Source organism: Saimiri boliviensis, chromosome 1 (genome assembly GCF_048565385.1).
Source record: "Saimiri boliviensis isolate mSaiBol1 chromosome 1, mSaiBol1.pri, whole genome shotgun sequence".
Taxonomy (NCBI): domain Eukaryota; kingdom Metazoa; phylum Chordata; class Mammalia; order Primates; family Cebidae; genus Saimiri; species Saimiri boliviensis.
In genome coordinates, this window is record NC_133449.1 from 41,472,048 (window position 1) to 41,489,765 (window position 17,718).

The 17,718-nt window shown below is 38.2% G+C and overlaps 1 pseudogene; it reads left to right on the forward strand.

Annotated features, from left to right (window-relative positions):
• The first annotated feature begins 373 nt into the window (after positions 1–373).
• Positions 374–17,718, forward strand: part of LOC101035038 (L-lactate dehydrogenase A chain-like) — a 52,345-nt pseudogene continuing 35,000 nt past the window's right edge.

The following is a 17,718-nucleotide window of genomic DNA, read 5'->3' on the forward strand; positions in this document are numbered from 1 at the left end:
TCCCAAAAAAGTGACATTTGAACTGAGCCCTGAAGAGAAGTGAAGAGTTTGCCAGTTGAAGAGGGAAAGGGAAGTTCCAGGTAGAGGTCTAGAGAATCAAAGTGCATGGCATGTCTGGGGACAAGCATGGCCAGAGCAGAGGGAGTATGGGGAAGGCAGACAATGGGCTGTGGGACAGGCAAGAACCGGGTGGGGAATGGTGTGGTTTCATGCTAAGGGGGTCATCTCTTGCTTTTCAGCATAACATGATGAGAACTTTATTTTAGATAATTTCGGTGTCAGTTTGCATAGGAGAGAGATACAGACCAAAAAATTTATTAGGATGATATGAAAACGTGTCCATGACAGATGAGGGGGTCCTGAAATTGGCAAAATGCCCATGGGAATAGATTTAAAAGAGATTCCATTGGTACAATCTACAGAAAAAGTGAGTTTTGCTTGAAATTTTTTTAAAAAAACCACACACACACATTTACATACACACACAGGAACAAGAACAACCCCCAAAAGCCTATTGCAGAAAGATGTCCTTTCTCAGATCTTTGTCTCCTTTGCTTCATTCTCACCTGATCCTGTCATCTCACCCTAAAGAAAGTCAAGTTTCATTTGCCCTCAGTCTTCTAACAATTCATGAAAAATGAAACCAAATAACCATTGTCCCAATCATTTCAAGTGAGCTTGAAGTGCTGTCTACTGAGGGTAAGGGCCCTTACGTGATCATCTTTGGCCCACAACCTCCTCATTGTACATAATGAAGAAATTAGGCTCAGAAAAAAATAGGTGAATTTCCACCATCACACACATGGTTTAAAAAAATACATGCTACATCTTCTCTTAGTACCATTTTGAACTTTTGAAAAGCATGGCATTCCCCTCTGTGTAGTCCTCTCCTGTCTGCCTTTCTTTAAAGGTTCTAAGATAATCTAAAATCTATTATTATCTCTGTTCTCTGCTCTTTTTGATAATCAGGAAATGCTATGGTTTCTCTCACACTGGGAAAGAGGCTGATGGATATCTAGTGGTTCATTTAGAGCATTGGATCTTCAACAGCATCATATATTATTGTTATTAGTGGGTTAAATTTGATTAGCATATTGACTAACTGCATTAGATTAGTGGTCTCAGCCCTTTCAGATCTAACGCTCTCTTTTTTTGATAACTATTTTGAATCACCTCCTTTTCTATCCTAAAATGAAATTCATGCAAAATATAATCTACACACATAATTGTAAAATTTCTATATAGTACCCTTTTATTTTCCTTTTACTTTTATAGAAAATAAAAGGAAATCAATTGCTAATAAAATAATACATCTTTCATATTTAAGTACTTGGCATGGTCACATCTGAAAACATGATGAAGCAGTCGGATGCTTACATTTATATGTGGAATTTCTGTGAATACAACACTTGCAAATGTAGACAGATACAAGTGTGTGAAGTCAACAGCTATAATACTGTGTGATGTTTCCTGAAATGGTGACCAACTTTTAGCAAAATTGAAAACAAAACAAAGTACAATCTTTCCCTTGTTTTATACAGCAATTGTATTTTTAGAAAATTACTAAAAATAATTTGTGACAGAGGTAAAGCAGAATTGGAGTCTAGGTTCTGTTCACTACAGTCTTTTTCACTACAAGAATGTCTGATAAAACACTAAAAGCCATAAGTGAGAATACGACTTCTAGGAAGATAGATGTACTTTTCTGTTTTCCTCCTAAGTAAAAATAGAAATCCTGAACTTTACATATAAAACAAGCATAAAACTACTTTGAAAGGTGGAGAGAAGAAAAGTATACCAATTAAAGCCCTTAGAACCTAAAGAATGACATGGAGGTAAGTTATCTGGAATTTCCTTTTGACTCATATATCCCAGACTGGATACTGGAATAGGTGGCAACATGGAAATTCCAGTAAGTAAAGAAAATAAAGTCTCAGCAAAAGCCTGCTCTCTCTAAAGGACTGGGAAATGAGAAAGCTAGCAAACCAGAAAACCTTAGATCAGGAGTTCAAGACCAGCCTAACCAATATGGCAAAACCCGTCTCTACTAAAAATAATAATAAAATAATAATAATAATACAGAAAATTAGCTGGGCATGGTGGTAATGTCTGTAATCCCAAGCTACTTGGGATTGCAAACTGATGCAGGAGAATCGCCAGAGCCCATGAGTTGCAGCAAGTTGAGATCACACCATTGCACTCCAGCCTGGGCAACAAGAGTTAAACTCTGTCTCAAAAAATAATAATTTTATATATATATATATATATATATATATATATATATATATATGGCGCCACTTTACTGCATTCAAACATCATAGAAGAAAACTATGACTCCTCCCCAATTAATACCAGCAAAAGCCAAATGGGGAGCCTAGACTTACACTCTACATTACGTTACATTACAGACTATAATGAAGTATCCCAAACCCCTCATGGGAATAGAGTCAGAGAAATCCACACCAAAACAGATTTTGGTCAAATATCTGAAAACTAAAGACAAAGAAAACGTCTTGAAAGCAGCAAGAGACAAATAACACCTTACCTATAGAAGAAAAACAATTAAAATTATGGTGGATTTGTCATCAGAAACCATGGAAACCAAAAGAAAGCTATACATTATTCAAGTGCAGAAAGAAAGTAACTGTCAACCTCAAATGCTTTATGCAGCAAAATATCCTTCAGAAATGAAGAAAGATCAAAAAATTCTCAAATGAAGGGGAAAAAATATTTGCCACCAGCAGACTTATCCTGAAAGAATGACTAAAGGAAGTTTTACAAATAAAAAGGAAGTGGCTAAAAATTTTTCTTAAAATATTAGAAAAAAAGGAAAGAACACAGTAAGAAAAATATAGGTAGATATGACATATTTTCCTCATCCTCTTGAGCCTTCTGAATTATGTTGATGGTTGCAGCGAAAACTGTAATAATGTTTAATATGGTTTTGAATGTATGTAAAGAAAATATTTACGACATTTTGTTGTAAATAGGGAAGGGAAAGGGACCCAAAAAGAGGTAAGTCTCCTACACTTCATGTAAAACTTGTAAAATGATGACATCAATAGACATTTGTGTGTGTGATAAGATGTATGTGTGTTTTGGGTTAAGTGAGTGTGAAGTAATACCTAAAGCAACTACTGAGACTCAAAACACTATAGACTAATAGACTCAAAACACCATTGGAAAATCAAAATGAAATTTCATAAAATGTTCAAGCAGCCCACATTTTGATCAGGAAAAGGGGTAAAGAAAATTAAGAAATGAGGCCGGACGCGGTGGCTCAAAGTTAGAGAGAAAACACAGCAAAATATATAATGACAGACAAACTTTAATATATCAATAATCATATTAAATGCAAATAATATGGTTAAAAATAAAAGGATGGAGGTGCTGAAGCCACTGCCACCAAGTCTGGATCTCATTGCCATGTGCCCCTGACACCTGCCCGACAGGTATTCCTGAATCCTTTGGGTTCCAAGTACAATATCACAATTCTCAAGGTTCAGCTGATTTATAATATTCCAAAAGAAGAACAGACCCCCCCACCTCCGAACAAGATTACAATTGTTGGGGTTGGTGCTGTTGGCATGACCTGTGCCATCGGTATCTTAATGAAGGACTTAGCAGATGAACTTGTTCTTACTTGTAATCAAGGAAGACAAATCGAAAGATGATGGGTCTCCAACATGGCAGCCTTTTCCCTAGAACACCAAAGATTGCCTCTGTCAAAGACTGTCATGTTACTGCAAACTCTAAGCTGGTCATTATCACAACTGAGGCATGTCAGCAAGAGGGAGAAAGCCATCTTAATTTGGTCCAGCATAACGTGAACATCTTTACATTCGTCATTCCTAATGTTGTAAAATACAGCTCAAACTGCAAGTTGCTTATTGTTTCAAATCCACTGGGTATCTTGACCTATGTGGCTTGGAAGATAAGTGACTTTCCAAAAAATTGTGTTATTGGAAGTGGTTGCAATCTGGATTCAGCCCGATTCTGTTACCTGATGGGGGAAAGGCTTGGAGTTCACACATTAAGCTGTCATGGGTGGGTCCTTGGGTAACATGGAGATTCTAGTATGCCTGTATAGAGTGGAGTGAACATGGCTGGTGTCTCCCTGAAGACTCTGCACTCTAATTTAGGGACTGATACAGATAAGGAACAGTGGAAAGAGGTTCAAGCAGGTGGTTGAGAGTGCCTACAAGGTCATCAAACTCAAAGGTTGCACATCCTGGGCCACTGGACTCTCTGTGGCAGATTTGGCAGAGAGTATAATGAAGAATCTTAGGTGGGTGCCCCCAATTTCCATCTTGATTAAGGGTGGAAATAGAGATAGAATAAAGGATGATGTCTTCCTTAGTATTCCTTGAATCTTGGGACAGAATGGAATCTCAGACCTTGTGAAGGTGAATCTCACTCCTGAAAAGAAGACCCATTTGAAGAAGAGTGCAGATACACTTTGAGGAATCCAAAAAGAGCTGCGACTTTTTTTTTTTTTTTTTTTTTTTTTTTTTTTTTTTTTTTTTTTGAAATGGAGTCTTGCTCTGCACCCAGGCTGGAGTGTAGTGGCGTGATCTCAGCTCACTGCAACCTCCGCCTTCTGGGTTCAAGTGATTTTCCTGCCTCAGCCTCCTGACTAGTTGGGACTACAGGTGCATGCCACCATGCCCAGCTAATTTTTAGTATTTTTAGTAGAGATGGGGTTTCACCATGTTGGCCAGGCTGGTCTTGAACTCCTGACCTCAGGTGATCCACCCACCTTGGCCTCCCAGAGTGCTGGGATTACAGGTGTCAGCCACTATGCCCTGGCCAGAGCTGCAGTTTTAAAGTCTTCTGATGTCATACCACTTCACTGTCTAGGTTACAACAGGATTTTAGCTGGAGGTTGTGCATGTTGTCCTTTTTATCTGGTCTGTGATTACAGCAGTAATATTAAGATGGACTAGGAAAAACATCAATTCCTAAAGTTAGAAATAGGAATGGTTTGTAAAATCCCACAGCTATATTCTAGTGCTGGATGGTACTAATCTGTTGTAGTCCCAAACTGGCTAGAGTGAAATAGTTCCACCACCTCTGAAGCACCACTGCCAGTGCTGCACATGCTGCAGTTGCCTCTTGAGCCAGATAGACGTTTACCATGTGTTGTAAACTTCCTGGATTCCTCAGCAAACATGCCTAGCCCAACATTTTTTCCCAATCAGTCACATCCTGGGATCTAGTGTATAAATCCAATATTGCATGTCTTGTACATAATTGTTCCAAGGATCTTACAGTATTTTGTGAACTATATATATGTGTATGTATATCTATGTGTGTGTGTGTGTGTGTATATATATATATATGTAGTGTACATTATCATATAATGTAAAAAAAATCTACATATAAACAGTGCAACCAACTATCCAAGTGTCATATCAACTAAAACCCCCAATAAAATTTGAACAGTGAAAATTAAATAACATAAAAGATGGAAAAAGATATACAATCAAAAGAAAATAGTGGTCATGTTGATATCAGATAAAGTAGATTTCAGAACACATAAAATTACCAGACACAGAGGAACATCATACAGTGACAAAAGAATCAATTCACTAATAAAATGTAGTGATATTAAATGTGTATGTACCAAAAAATAGAGCTGCAAAATATGCAAAGCAAAAATTGATAGAACCAAAAAGAGAAATAGACAAATCCACAATTACAGCTAGAGATTTCAACACCCCTCTATCAACAATGGATAGAACAACTAGACAGAAAATCAGCAAGGAAATAAAAGAACCCACAATCCATCAACCAACAGAATCTAGTCAGCGTTTATAGAACACTCAAGCCAACAACAGCTAAATATGAATTACTTTCAAGTGCCCATGGAATATATACCAAGATTACCAGGTTATCCTGGGTCATAGAACAAATTTAAAAGAATTAAAATCATATAGACTCTGTTCTCCAACCAAAATAGAATCAAACTGGAAATCAGTAACAGAAAGATAACAGGAAAATCTCTGTGCACTTGGAAACTAAATAACACCGTTTTAAATAACCACATAGCAAAGAGGAATTCTTCAAGAGAATTTTTAAAAATACATTTAACTGAATGAAATAAAAATGCAGCATATCAAAATTTGTGGAATGTATTCAAAGCTCTATTAAGACAGAAATGCACAGCACTAAATACATGCATTAGAAAGGGAAGTTATCAGATCAATACTATAAGCTTTCACTTTAAGAATCTAGGGGAAAAAGGCAAAACAAACCCAAGAAAGTAGAAAGAAGGAAATAATGAAGTGCAGAAATGGAATCTCCAGGTCCTGATGGCTTCACTGGAGAATTCTCCCAAACATTTATTTCAAAAAGTATTAAAACCAATTTATACATTCTCTTCTAGGATATAGACAAGAACAGTTTCCAACTCATTTTATTAAGACAGTATTACCTGAAAACAAAACCAGACAAAGACTGTACAAAGTAGGCAACTAAAGACCAATAACCTTCATGAATATGAAAGCAATAAATCTTAATATTAGCAAATAGAATTCAACAATATAATAAAAGAAGTACACACCGTGATCAAGTAGGGCTTATTCTAGGGATGCAAGGTTAGTTTGGTATTCTAAAGTCAAAGACTGTAATCCACCATATTAACTGGCTAAAGAAGAAAAATCACAGGATTGTATCAATCAGTACAGAAAAATACTGGCGAGAATTCAGCACGCATTTATGATTTTTTTTTAAACTTAAAAAATTAGGAATAAGAGAGAACATCCTCAACTTGACAAGGAACAAAACACCAACAGTAATATTATACTTCAGTAAAAGACTGAATGTCTTCTAAGATGAGGAATGAGGCAAAAAATATCCACCTTCACACTCTTATTCAACATAGCGCTCTAGCCAATGCAATATGGCAACAGACAAAAATAAAAGAAATAAATATCAAAAAGAAAAAAGTAAGACTGTTCCTATTTGCAGTAGACATAATTGTCTTTATAGAAAACCCCAAGAAATCTGGGGTTTTCTAAAAAAAAAAAATCTAGAATTAATTTGAGTTCAGAAAGGTTGTAGGATATAAGACAAGCATACAAAAATCAATCATATTTCCATATACTAAACACATGAATAACAAAAATTAAAAATGCACTATCACTTAAAATCACTCAAAGAAGTGAATACTTATATGTAAAACATGTACTATAACTTGTCAAAAACTATTCAATGCCAATTCATCGATTATTTAAATAAATGGAAAAACATATCATGTTCATGGATTGAAAGATCCAACATAGTAAAGATGTCAATTCTCCCCAAACTGACATACAGATATGACATAATAACTATCAAAAATCCAGCGAGATTGTTTTGTAGATATGGACAAGATTATACTAAAATGTACATGGAAAGACGAAAGAACTAGAATAGCTAAGACAAAAATAAAATGATAGGAATTTGTCTACTTATTTTCAAGCCTTATAATATTGCTACCATAATCAAGACTATGTGGTACTGGTGGAAGGAGAGACACATAGATCAATGGGACAGAATAAAGACTACAGAAATAGAACCACACAGATATACCCAGCTCATTTTTGACAAAGGAACAAAAGCCATTCAATAAAGACAAGACAGCCTTTTTAGCAAACGGTGCTGGAAGACTTGGATACCCATAGGCCAAAAAAAAGAAGCTTGACTTAAGTCTCATATCTTATACTGACTCAAAATGGACCAGAGACTTAAACGTTAACCCTAAAACTATGAAACTTTTAGGAAAAAAAAATTAGGAGAAAATCTTCAGTATCCAGGCATAGGCAAAGAATGTTTAGATTCGCCACCAAAAGCACAATCCATAAAGAAAAAAAAATGATGAATTGGACTTTATCAAAATTTAAAAGTTTTCTCTGCAAAAGACTGTTCCTGAGGGGATGAAAAGACAAGCTACGAAATGGGAGAAAGTATTTGCAAACCATGTATTCAACAAAGGACTATTATCTAGCATGTGAAAAGAACTCTCAAAATGTGGCAGTTAAGAAACAGGTAAGAAAATGAAAAAATTACATAAATAGACATTTCACCAAAGAGGATATACAGATGACAAATAAGCACATAAAAATATTTTTACATCAGTAGCTATTAAGGAAATGAAAATTAACACCACCATGAGATATCTCTGTACACCTAACATAACGTCTAAAATAAAAACAGTGGTAACACTTATCTGGGCACAGTGGCTGATGCCTGTAAACCAAGCACTTTGGGAAGCCAAGGCAGGTGAATTACTTGAGATCAGGAGTTCAAGACCAGCCTGGGCAACATGGTGAAACCTTGTCTCTACTAAAAATACAAAAATTAGCCAGCTGTAGTAGTGTATGCCTGTAGTCCCAGCTACTCAGAAGGCTGAGGCATGAGAATCACTTGAACCTGGGAGGTGGACATTACAGTAAGCAAAGATCATGCCACTATACTCCAGGCTGGGTGACAGAGTGAGACTTCATCTCAAAAAAAAAAAAAAAATAGTGACAACATCAAATGCTGGCAACATTATGAAGGAACTAGATCAAGGTTATGAAGAAACCTTCAAGATTATGAAGAAACTGGATCACTCATACATTGTTGGTAAGAATGTAAAATGAGTACAAGCCACTCTGGAAAACAGTTTCTTTATGTTTATATGTTTGTTTATACAACTACCATGTGACCCAGCAATGGCACCACCAGGCATTTATCCCAGAGAAATGAAGAGCTATGTTCACACGAGAATCCGTACATGACTTTATAGCCGCTTTGTTATAACTCTGATCTGAAAACAACCTGCATCCTCTTCAATAGGTGAATGGTGAAACAACTGTGGAATATTCATACCATGAAATACTACTCAGCAATAATATTGACACATACAACAACTTCAATGAATTTCAAAAAAAAAATGCACTGAGTGAAAAAAAGCCAATCTCAAAAGGTTGCATATTATCCTTTTCTGTAACATTCTTGAGAGGACAAAATTATAGTCATGGAGAACAGATCAATGGTTGCTATGGACTAAGGAGGGAGGAGAGGAGGAAGGGAAGTAGGTGTGGCTAAAAAAGGTAACACGAAGGATCCCTGAGGTGATGGAAATGTTCTGCATCTTGAGTGTATCAATGTCAATATCCTGGTTGTGATATTATACTATAGTTTTGCAAGATGTTACTATTGGGGGAAACTGAGTAAAAAGCACATAGACTTCGCAGTATTATTTCATGTGAATATACAATTAACTCAAAATTAAAAGTTTAGTTGTTTAAAGAAGTAATACTATTGGTTGGGGGGAGTCATGTGGTATGGGGATGGGAAAAATCTGTGAGATTTTCAAGTAAGTGTATTGTGAGATGTCCAGAATTCCTGAATCTCCCTCTGCTCACCAAATGTCACCCTTCCCCCATTATTACCACTACTATAACTTGCCTTACCCATCCCACATCACCTTTTATGGACAATACTTGTACAACCCACACAGATAGACACTACACTGGAGGGTAACAGTAACTCTATAGAGCTGGTAGGAAGAGGCTACTTTATAAATGAAAACTGAGGGATCTGAGAGAGGTGAAGGCACACTAGAATCACAGAAGAACCACTCACCATCTGGAACCTCATTCCTAAACTCCTCCCTCACTGGCTTCCCCTGCTCATCCTTCAGACCTCAGATAAGGCTAGTTCCCGACCTCCACTTGATGAGGCTGGGTCCCTCCTGCTCTGTTCTCCCAACACCCTGTTCTTTCCCTGGCGTGAAACTTACCACACCTTTTCACAATTACTTATTTACCTATCTGTTGTCCCCATGAATCTGTAAGTCACTTGAGAATACTAGTCTATTTTGCTTACCTTAATAGCTATACTGCTAGCACAGTGCTTTGAATACTCAGTAAACGTAGTTTTACCAGACTATACAAGAGTGGATAAATAATCAAGAAATCCAAGCATGTATGGCAGCCTCCTGGGACTCAGCAGTCCCCTCTGGCTCATTTTCCGGCTTATGCAACCTTATGGTGACCCCTGTGTGGCACCCCTCCATGAACCAGTGTTCTTTGTTCCTGTACAGCACAGTGCTCTGTTTGCCGTAATGTCAGCTTCAAGGAAACAATGCCCATATTGCACTGACCTGCTACACCAGCTTCAGAAAGGATCTCTCAATGTCATGATTTCAGAAACCATAAAGTCACTCCTTGCCCTACTGCAAAAGAAAAATACTTTTCCTTGAGCAGTTCTTAAAATTCCTTTATGTGAGGGTCAAAGATATTTCTCAACTAGAAGCAAGTCAAATGCAAATGCCTTTTAAATTTATACTATGGAAATTAAAATGACAAACTCTAAATGTTTTAACTTTTAATTAAGCTTACAGTTAAAAACCAGAAGTCACAAGTTTTTCACAGAGCAGTTTTGAGAGATTAAGAAACTGACCTATTGACATGAGACTTTGAGAATACTATGCACTAAGCTAATAATTACACCTTGTGATACAGATAAGAACTAGAAAATATTTACCAATCAGTTAACTTAAAGCCACTAAGAATACAAACATTAGATAGGTTAGACGGGTAGAATGCTTTTTTGTCAGATTCACATTTTTCCTGTATCTTGTCATCATAAAATTCAGTAGTTTGTACATAGAGGTCTCTTGTAGGATTTTACTCTGACTATAATGATTAATTATTATACAACCTCTAACCTTGAGACTATAAAACTTACCTACTTATCCGTTGTAGGAAATTGCATTCCCCAATCATTGTTTATTTGTTATAGGAAATTGGATTTTGTAAAGTTTAACCCACTGTTAACTGTTTCACACAGTGACTTCACTGAACTTGTTATAATTAAATTAACCAGTATAAAAACTATTCAGATCCTCTTGGAGTTAATGAAAAATCACCCATCTTTTTTCTGGTACTGATTTTGGTACAAGTAAATATAAAGAGTGACTACAACAGAAATATTTTTAAACAATATGAAAAATGACTTTTTCCTCTGCAGCCCTAAAGCACACATGATTGAAGCAGGGCCATTCCTCGGGTAATGACTGGGGAGAAGAGCTAGGGGGAGCACTAGACCCCAGTGACCTCAGGAGCGAGAAAGAAAGGGCCCCCCTGCAGAGGAAGAAGGGAGATGGAGATAGATTCAGAATGGGGAAAAGAGGGCACCAAACAGAGTGTCGTTCTAGAGAGGCAATATGGACTAGTGATACCACATCCACTCTTTTGAGTCCCATTTACCTAAGTTCAAATCCTGGCTCTGCCTGCCACTCACACACTTTATCATCAAATAACTTGCATAGTCTCCCTGAGCCTCAGTTTCCTCAGGTGTAACCTAAGGATCCTAACAGTGAACTCATGGAGGTGAGAGGATTAAAAGAGATGTTTATGAAGCCTTTAGCTCAGTCCTGAGCATGACAATATCCAGTAACAATGCTGCATAATAACCTGTTTTGTGGTGGTTGTTCTTATTTTCCATTTCACTATTTCACTTAGGCTCAGTCTTGATGACTCAGTTGAGCTACCTTCTACCCAACCCAGCTATGGGGCAGCCAGCCACAGAATCTCCACGGATGTAAAGGCCCTGCCATCTCTTGTCCTGGTCCTCATTCTCACTACAGTTCTAACCTCAGGGCTCTGACATGGCAGCTCTCTGATAAGAGCTGCATCTTCTCTGGGTATCTTGTCAGATATGGTCAAAAATCCATTCTAAAATTTCTCGTTATGTTGCAGTATGATGGAATGAGTATAAACTCTAGAATCAGATGTATTTGGAGACAACCTGCTCACTGTGTCATCTTACCAGATTCTCTACCTTAAATTGGGTTTGCTGCAACCCATCTTAATATTCACGGTGAGTAACAAACTCAACAAACTATAGATAGCACTATTATTACATTTGTGCATGTTTTGTTGAATTCTTTCTCAGGTTGAAAAATATTGGAGGTAAGAGCTAGAATTGAGTTCAAAGATTATGCCCCTTCCTCCCACATGGAAGCTAAATATTTCAACCTACATAATCTCAAGGCTTTCTGTTTTCTGTTGAAAGTAAAGAAGTCTTGTCTTTTACACATTACCCTTCTCCAAGTTCCTTTTCTGTAATCCCCAGGATGTATGCATGGCTTAAATCTGTAATCACAGCCAATGCCATGGTCCCCATTCCATGATGATGCCATGGAGTTGTGAGTTGGCCCTGCACAGTAAGATCAACCTCCTCCTTTCAGAATAGGAAAGATAATGTTCTTTGTCTTATTTCCAGCCATGGGAAGAAGGGTCCTCAGCATGTGTTTATTGGTATGGCACTTCAGATCCACAAAAAACTCTTTTCTCTTGGATGGCTGGATCTAAATGAGTTCAAGATTCTGCTGCCACATTGTACTCCAACACTTGTCTCATTCTAAAATCAAGTTCCCCTTGCCCAAGTCCTTTTTCTCTTCTTTGAAGTTCTCTCTCAGTGGCCTCCATCACCTTCTCTCAAATAGGACTTGAGCCAGACACACACACACACACACATGCACCAGTTCATCAGACATGGCTATAGATATTTAAACCTCTGGCACAGCTGTGGACAGCAAAGAAGTCTTTTTTCCCTAAGCCCCTTGTCAATTAATGATTACAAATAGGTACATGGAGATAGCAATGTCTCCTCATTCTATTCACCAAGAGCCCCAGTCAGCCCAGCCCTGACACAGTCACAGATGATGAAAACTTAAGGTTCTGGGACTGAGCCAGGACACAAAGGCATCTGGTAGCCAAGTCCTAGTTCAAGACTCATTCTCCTGTACCACACTGTCCCTTTCACTGCACAGGCTTCTTTCTCCATGCTGATGCCTTTGAGTTAGCCAGATGGTTGACACATGTTTTTTTGCCAAAAAGTTAATTTGCTTTCCAAAAATCTCAAACTAAGCAGCTTATGGCTGATTCTTAAGATAAACAGAAAGGAATTCTAACAAGGCATGGTAGAAACAACTTAACCAGACCATGCTGCTTCTGTTTCTTATCTCTGGTTGCCAGATGCCTGCTGCTTTCTCCTGTCCACTCACAAGGGATTTGTGATTGGGTTTGCATTCTCAGACCCTGTTTCCTGGAAAAGGCCCCAGAACCCCTGGTGTGTCTGCAAGGAAGGAAAAACATTTTGCACACCTGGTATTGATGTGCCCTAAGGCACTTTGTAGTCCTAAACTTAGCTTTGGGTGGTATAAAAAAAAAAAGTATATTGGCAATTACTGAGTTTCAGAAACAATTTTTTGAAAAATAAAATAAATTTTTTAATAGATAGTCGAATGTTTCAAACTAAGCTGACCACAATGCCACCAATTAAAAATGTAAAACTGAAGCATCCAGTTACGTATTGAGAAGCTAGCTATTAGATATCATTTAGGGCAAGAATATTTTAACTAATATTTAACCAGAATTTTTATTTTCCATTGTTAAAGGATTTTGCAGAAATATTCCATTTCTCAAATGTAAATTAAGAAAAATCAGTCCACAAAACACAAATGGAGACTAGCACAAATATATCTGACCACCTTTTGGAGAATCCAACTCAAAGCTGACAATGCATATTCACCCTTTGAGAGGATATCTAACAGGTTACACCCTTGGCTTCTTAAGGACATGTTAGTGCCCACTTGCTCGATATTGGTAACTCCTTCACTAATCTCTGATTATTTTACAGTCAAGATTCCATTCTCCCATCCCTTCTCACAGCCCCCTTTCATACTTAAAAGCATTGATCTCAACAAAAAATGGGAGAACCTGTATATTAGTTTACTAGGGCTGCCATAACAAAATACCAAAGATTGGATGGCTTACTCAACAGAAATTTATTTTCTCACAGTTCTGGAAGCTAGAAGTCCAAGGTCAAGGTATCATCAGGGTTGGTTTCCTCTAAGGTCTCTCTCCTTGGCTTGCAGATGGTCATCTTCTTGCTGCCTCTTCATATGGTCTCTGTGCACAAGTGTCACTGATATTCCCCTGCACATTCAGATTTCCTCTTTTTATAAAGACACCAGACATATTTGATAGGGGCCACTCTATGGGCCTCATTTTAACTTACCCATTTAGAGACTCTATTTCCAAATACACTCATGTGCTGAGGTACTGGGAGTTTGCGCTCCAACATAAGAGCTGGGGAGTACAATTTAGCCCATCGCAGCCTGTCTTTATAGAAAGTTTCCAAATTATATCAGACAGCAAAGAAGTCTGCTCCTAACTTTAGAGTCCTATTGTTTTGGGCTGTGTAGAAAGATACAGCCAGACCCAACATGTGGTTTAATTTTAGGGACTGCAGGCTTCCTGTTCCCTAAAAATACTTCACATGCCTTCAAATTCTCTCATCAGAAATTCACATCTTAAGTTGTATCAGACAGAGGCTTTCTTCTGTTAAAATGGAGACAGTCTTGGGTTGAGCCTAATCTGTCACTAGACTTCGGTGCAGTCATTGCTTCCTTTCTGAGAGTAGTTTTTGATGAAAAGCAGAAGACTGGGTACTAACAGGGCCAGGGAGGAAGTGAGGAGAGGATCATAAAGAGAGACAAACAGAAGAGAAACCAGAAGCTGGAGGCGTAAGAAGACAGACCTTCCTGGCTTTACCATTTCGCCCAAATAGTGGCAAAGGCCGAATATCCATGCTCCAGTCCTTAATTGTCACTAGAGAGCAGCTGCCTCAGCCAGATACCATATTCCCTGCCTGGATCCTCTTGCCTCTAGGTAGGGCCATGAGACAGACATCTGGACAATGGATTGTGAACCAGGAAGAACTCCAGGGCCAGACCTGACCTATAGAAATCTTCTACACATTTTCTGTCTTCTCTGTTTTCCATCTACCAGGGGAAGCAAAAGATTCTGAAGCCCTAATAAATGGCAGAACCACAAAACAGAATAGAGCCTGGGTCCCTGAATCACCACATGGAAGGCCTCTCACTGAACACTTTCACTAAACTGTCACTGTGTGAGCAGTAACTCCTGTCAGTTAAACCAGTCATATTTTCAGGATGTGTCCTTCTAGAAACTATTAGTTTTATCATCAATAAGCTAAAACAGTCAATATAAGGCTGAGTTTGGCAGAAAATTAATGATCACTTCGATGGTGACGGTTTTGTGCTAGTTTATTTCAAGAGTGAATACAGTACTGATAGTAAGACAAGTATTGGCTGGGCACAGTGGCTCATGACAGTAATCCCAGCAATTCAGGAGGCCAAGGCAGGAGTTGAGGTCAGGAGTTTGAGGCTACAGTGAGCTATGATCAGGCCACTTCACTCCAGCCTGGGTGACAGAGTAAAATCCCATAGAAAGAAGAAAGAAGAAGGAAGAAGAAGAAAGAAGAAAGAAGAAGGAAAGAGGAGGAGGAGGAAGAGGAGGAGGATGATCATGACGATGACAAAGAAGAAGAGTATTACTTGCTTTATAATGTAAAATGACTTATTTAGATATTATTATTCAATTCAAGTTGACCTGTAATAGCAGTAATAATCATCACAGACAGTTGCAGTTTGCAACTATCATTTCATTCAAAAATACCAGGCATAATGAGAAGTAAACAATAAAAAAACAAAACACTGATAAGGCAAAAAGAGTGCTGAACTGAAAGCCAAGCATCCTGAATTCTAGTTTCACCCCAACACAAACCACTTATGACCAGGAGTCTCACCTCTCCAGTTACTACCAGCTCTAAAAGCCAGACTGGAAGTGTCTATTTAGAAATAGTGCCTCCTATGAGTGAAAAGCAAACCACAGGAGAACTGGTCACATTGCTTTGTGCAGAGAAGATGCTCAATACAGGTTTATTCAATTAATAAAGGTTTTAAAAGGGACTCTAACTGATACAGTAATTCAACTAAAATGACAGAGGGTGAATACAGGTTTAGACATCCACCCCTGTCCCCTCCCACCAAGCTAGAAGAAGAGTCTCTACGTATTCTAGTGTATAGAGAAATTGGCTCCATTTCTGAACAGTGAGAACAGGGCAGAAAAATGAGTAAATCTGGAGATGACATATAATCAAAAATATAGCCATCTGTTTAAGTCCTGCATCTAAAATTTAAAAAATAGAAGAGATGGGCCAGGCACAGTGGCTTACGCTTGTAATCCCAGCACTTCTGGAGGCCAAGGCGGATGGTCACCTGAGATCAGGAGATTGAGATCAACCTGGCCAACATGATGAAACCCCATCTCTACTAAAAATACAAAAAAATTAGCCAGATGTGGTGGCAGGTGCCCGTAATCCCAGCCACTTGGGAGACTGAGGCAGGAGAATTGCTTGAACCCAGGAGGTGAAGGTTGTAGTGAGCCCAGATCACACCACTGCACTCCCCCCTGGGAAACAAGAGCAAAACTCCATCTCAAAATAAAATAAAATATAAATAGAAGAGAATTCACCTGTCTTCCAATATTTAAGTAAAACCCAAATCTGTTTAATTGAAAATAATAATGTAAAATAAACTTTTGTTTAGTCACAAGCAGAGAGCGTCCTCTATATAGTTTGTATGGAAGGGCTTAGACCAGTGCCTGGAGCATGACAGACACATAATTGTTTGCTGAACGAAAACATTCATCGTTGGATGCAAAGCATAGGGTAGGCATAGTGAGAGATGCAGTGAGGGGCAGAAAGTCATCCCTGCTCTCCAGAGACTTGCAGGCTGGGAAGAGAGAGCCATGTCATCAACTCACTTGAACACAAGACAGAATGAAATACATGCTAAGCAGAGGTATAAGAAGCATGCTAGGAGAGAGGGAAACATTTCATACTGATGGGAAGAAATCAAAAATGAGGTATAATTTAGGCTGAGCCTTAAAGTAAACAATCTCCAGGCTAAGAGGACGGCATGACTCAGGTAATAAAGAGATTGGAAGTAGTGGGCTGGCCGGTTCCATGCCGAGAACTTTGGGAGATAGCCTTGGAAAAGAGTGTTGGAGCCACATGTAAGAGTCTGATTGTGACTTGTGAGAAAAACGCTAATAGCCACAAAATTGGGCCTCTAGGAAAAGAAGTGGATCCCCTTTCTTTTCTTTCTCTTTCCAAATTTGTAAAGCATTTACTTCTCTGAAACCACATAACATGTTATTTTATTAAGTCATTTAAATCTGTTTAAGATGACACTCAGGTTCAAACTATTTTAATGCTACAAAAGTTAAAATAAGATGAAGACAGTGTGTTATGGGACAAAGCATGGGTATGTTTAACTTCTGTATTCTTGAGTTATTTTAATTTCTGGGTAACAAAACCTCATTTTGTTTCCATTCTTATCATTAGAAGAGATCCCCATAATTTGGGGGGGGGGGGGTCTGTATTAGCAATCCATGTGCATCCCCTGGTAGTTCTGCTTCAGAAAAGAACTTGAACTCTCAGTGTAGAAAGTATTCATATGACGGAGTCTAAAGAGAGGGTCTGCTAAGAGTCCCCCAAATGTCAGCATGATCCTATTGATAATCCATGGTCATTCAAAACAGAGGAACTGGCCTTGTTTCAGGAACTGAAAGAAGGCCAATGTGGTTGGCGCAGAACAGCAAGAGAGAGTGTGAGGCGATGAGTCAGGGATATGGACCTGACCATGTCATGTCGTTCTAAAGGCCACAGAAAGAAGAAAGAAGTCTAAATTTTGTACAAAATGCAGTGCAAAGCCATTGGTGAGTGTTAAGAAGAGTGATGTGATGTGATTTATCATTTATTTGGGGTGCTGTTTGGAGAAAGAATTGGAGTGGGACAAAAACAGAA